Source organism: Leucopleurus acutus (genome assembly GCF_964270905.1).
Source record: "Leucopleurus acutus genome assembly, chromosome: 7".
NCBI classification, from domain to species: domain Eukaryota; kingdom Metazoa; phylum Chordata; class Mammalia; order Artiodactyla; family Delphinidae; genus Leucopleurus; species Leucopleurus acutus.
In genome coordinates this window covers 102,373,359-102,378,013 of record NC_139150.1, presented here as the reverse complement: position 1 = coordinate 102,378,013, position 4,655 = coordinate 102,373,359, and the positions used below count along the sequence as shown (strand labels likewise).

At 42.6% G+C, this 4,655-nt stretch overlaps 1 pseudogene across 1 annotated transcript; it reads right to left on the bottom strand.

Annotated features, from left to right (window-relative positions):
- Positions 1–2,928: 2,928 nt before the first annotated feature.
- LOC309964601 (tyrosine--tRNA ligase, mitochondrial-like) lies at positions 2,929–3,702 on the bottom strand (annotated as a pseudogene). The gene has a single exon. The product of its transcript is annotated as a tyrosine--tRNA ligase, mitochondrial-like (transcript).
- Between the last annotated feature and the right edge of the window lie 953 nt (positions 3,703–4,655).

Sequence of the window (4,655 nt, the reverse complement as noted above, 5' to 3'; positions counted from 1 at the left end):
TCATCTACAGGATAACAAAGTAATACCAATTTGTAACTGAATATTTTGCAATATAAGATCCATGGTTTATGACGTCTGAGTGATTTTTAAAGTAAGATGTATAAAAATAACATACATCTTTACTACCTATAAGCAAGTTCTCTTTCATGGATTAGGAACTCTTTATAATTTACAAAGAGAAAACATCCTTAATTTTGGTGGGCCCGAGAACATCAGGTCAGTTGGACTGAGCAGGTCAGTGCTTCTTATATAATTTTGTTTTTATTTTATCGACTGAAATAAGGGTGCTCTCTTACCCTTTCTACTTCTAAATACCATGCTTAGATTGCATTTCTTGGTTTTTCTTAATGCTTGGTTTAAGCATTAGTTACTGAATTTCTCCTCTGCCCATCCTCATCACATACATGTCAAATGCCTGTCACTCTCTCTAGTTTAGATTTTATAACTTTGGTCAGATCAATGATTCTCAAACTTCAGAGTGCCTTAGAATCACTTTGATAGCTTGTGTAAATACAGATTTCTGGGTCCTACTCCCCTCTGATTCAGTAAGGGAGGATCCAGAGAATGTGCATTCCAAACAAATTTCTAGGTGATGTCATGATGTTGTTGGACTGGCCGAGGGACCACACTCTGGGAACCACTGGGTGACATAAACATTTTATCTTCACATTGTAAAACATACGTTATAGCTGAGCCCTGTATATATACCATAGTTGCTTTCTGTTTCTCATCGATATATTTTTGTTCTCCCTAGAGTTAATAATTGTCTTTTCACCATTTGATTTAGTTTGTATGCACCTATCATTAAGTTATACCCAAATTCTCTCTCAGTGATGTAAATCTCCCAATATGTTCAGATTCATTAGGTATTTTTAAATATCTTTTTAAAAAATAAATATCCCAGGATTTTTTTTTGACATGCTCCAACGTGGACTGACACACACAGCTGCTGTGTTGAACACCCTACTTTCCAGATTTTGTAGCTTTTTAAAAAAGTATCTGAGAATGTCTTTTTTTCTCCCCTTTTATTCCATTGAAAGTTGGTTGACTACAGTTCTAGGTTGAAAGTAATTTCTTTTTGAAAGCATTGTTCCATGGTCCTCTGACTTCCATTGTTGCTACTGGGTAATCTGACATTATCTGATTTCTTGATCCTTTGCAAGAAACCAGTTTTCTTTCTGGAAGTTTTAGAATCTTTTCTTAATATCCAGTCTTTTGACATTTTTCAGGGGTTCTAGTGTAGGTCTATTTTCATCTATTGTGCTGAGCACGAAATGGGCTCTTCCAATCTGGAAACTCACATCCTACAAGTCTGAGAAACTTTCTCCAGTTATCTCGTGGATAATTTCTTACCTTCTATTTTCTCTGTCCACTTTTTCTGTGACTCCTTTGTGTGTATGATGGACATTCTGGAAAAGTCCAATTTTCTTATCTTTTCTCTCCATTTTCTAACTCTTTATATTTTGGTCCTACATTCTGGGAGATTTCTTCAAATTTACGGGGGTTTTTTTCCTCATTTTTAATTCTTAACATCTCTTTCTGGCTCTTCTCTTAATATTTTTTTTGAAGCATCCTGGTTTTGCTTCATGGATGTAATATCTTTTATCTCTTGGAAGGTATTAATATAGGTTTAAAAACTTTTTTTCCCCTGCACTATCTCTGTGTCCTTCCTGTTACTTTATGTGATTTCTGTCTTTTATAATACAATTTTCCTCAAATATGTGATAATTGTTGACTGTAAATTCTTATTTAAGAGTGGGCTACTAAAAAGCCGACTGGATGCTTTTGTACCAATAAATAGAGTTGTTTGTCTCTCACTAAACCCTCACTGCCCAGGACCATGGAGCCCTGTCTTCTTCCACCTCTGGAGAAACATGATAACTTATGTGATAGAAAGACAATGAGATTTGATATGAAGATCTGCATGTAGGGTCCTGAATCTCCCCCTTAGAATATGCATGAGCTTGAACAGATGTCTTGCTTTCTCAGTGTCAATCTGAATGCTTAGAACAATGTATGGCACATGTCATACATATTTGTGGAATGAACAGATATCCTCAACTGAGAAATGAAGATCATAACACCCTCCTCCTCACTTTGTGGAGTTATTTAATTAAGAGAGTATGTCAAAAAGTCCCTTGAAATTATCAAGTGCTACTCAAATTTCAGAGGTTATTATCAAAGAGACGCTAACATTTATCGCACAAGTGCAGTACTGTAGGGAGGGTGCTGTACTGGTCAGTTTCACTGCAGGCATATCCTTCATAATACATGTGTAAGTATGAATGCTGTGCTTCTGTAAAATGAGAAGCATTGGGTTTTTTTTTAGGATAAAAAAGACATAATTTAATTTTTTCATAAAGTATAATTTTAAAAAAAGATTAACCCAGGAAATCATGGTCGTTGGTGTTTGCAGATCAGGAAATAAAATATTTCATCATCACACAAACACCTTATGTATAAACCAGCTTACATAAAAAATGAAATTACTGGGCTTCCCTGGTGGAGCAGTGGTTGAGAGTCTGCCTGCCAATGCAGGGGACACGGGTTCGAGCCCTGGTCTGGGAGGATCCCACATGCCGCGGAGCAACTGGGCCTGTGAGCCACAACTACTGAGCCTGCGCGTCTGGAGCTTGTGCTCCGCAACAAGAGAGGCCGCGATAGTGAGAGGCCCGCGCGCCGTGATGAAGAGTGGCACCCGCTTGCCGCAGCTAGAGAAAGCCCTCGCACAGAAATGAAGACCCAACACAGCCAAAAATAAATAAATAAATTTAAAAAAATGCCCTTATAAAAAAATGAAATTACTTACAGTGTGAAGCCTAGAGTATACTCCATTCTTTGTTGTTCTGATTAGCATAAGCAAACGTATAAGTTCCTTCTTATATCTTGAGAATGAATGATGGATGTTTGAACCACCAGGGTTTCTCCTCATAGCTGAAGCCGTTTTATAGTGTAGAAATTCCTTTTCCATTGTTAAGAATGAAAGTCCATTCTCAAGTATATGTGGTCCAACAACTAGCACTCTCAGGATTTGTTGCTTGTCTCTGATTAATACCAACTCCACCTTCTGTTAGCCAGTACCCTCGTGGACCATGCGGAATGGTATTTGTTCTGCAGCTTATATTTAGGGCACTTGTTGCAAGGTTAAGAACTACTTCAGAAAATGAAGCTTCTTTAAACAACTCTTTTAACTCTTGATCAGACGTAACCTCCAGTGCATTTATCCTACTATGGCAAAGGGCTTGTGTATGCTTTTTCACAGAATCCAGCCCTTCTGGTCCACGAACAAACTTTGTTACTTCTGCAGCAAGTCGTTTCTGAGGACGCCGATTTTCTGGCTCTGTGACATGCTGCTGCATTATGTCATTAATCTCTGGAAGGGGTGGAAAAGTGAAGAGCTTTTGGTACCTTTCTATTGAATCATCTTGCTGCCTGACAACTGATACAATTCAAAGGGAGGTATCTTAACTCTGTGTAGCCAAACAGCACTGTCAGATGACTTTCATGGTTTTGATCCACTTGTAATTAGGGGAACAGTGATTCCAACTACGTCTTCTCCAGTCATCTTGCGGATGAAATCATACCCGGACATGAGATTGCTTAGCTCATCAGATCCACCCAGCCGGATCAACAGCCATAACGCTGGAACAGGTAGTAGAAGTTATAGGCCTGGAGCATTCAGTATAAGAAGAACTCGTTCATAGGCCTGGAGCATTCAGTATAAGAAGAACTCTTTCGACCTCATGAGCTCAGGGCTCTAGTGCCGACGAGTCTGGATGCTCATGCGCAAGCGTCCGCCCACAGCTGCTCGGAAGGGCATAGAGTACTGCGCTGTGAAGCTGCAGGTCGGCTCATCAGCAAAGAAATGCTGAGCAGCTGCTGGAGCCCTCTGCGCAGGCGCAAGGGCCCCTCCCGCCTGCGCAATCGCTTTGTAGGTAAAGGGGCGCAGCTGCGCCAGCGGATGGCCCACAAGAGGCAACAAGTCGGCCGTGGGATGAAGGCAACAGTAGATGGTCTGGAGAAAGCTTCCCGCCTTGCCACAGTGGAAGAGCTCTGGCAATTCTATCTTCATACCCCTTTTGGGGGAGAACTTTTTTTTTTTTTGTGGTACGCGCGCCTCTCACTGTTGCGGCCTCTCCCGTTGCGGAGCACAGGCTCCGGACGCGCAGGCTCGGCGGCCATGGCTCGCGGGCCCAGCCGCTCCGCGGCATGTGGGATCTTCCCGGACCGGGGCACGAACCCGTGTCCCCTGCATCGGCAGGCGGACTCTCAACCACTGCGCCACCAGGGAAGCCCGGGGGAGAACTTCTTGAACAGACCCCCGGCCTCCTGCACCGCCGGCCACGCCTGAGCGCCGGAGTGAGCCTCACGCAGCCCCAGGCGCAAGACTCCTGAAGGGCCTGGGGCTCCAGACCACCTTCCTGAGGAAAAGGACCGCAACGTGGGTGCCACCATTTTGGTGGCAGCCAATCAGAAGCAGCCTTGGAATATGTGAACACGCTCCTGTAGAAGAGCAGGTAGGATTCAACAGAGTGGCAGGATGGGGGAAGATAGGTAATGTACATGTTGGCTTCCTATCAGGAGGAACTCTGTTAGTTAGAACTTTGAATCAAAGAGATGAGCTGTCTTATAGTGGGTAGGCTTCCTGTCCCTGG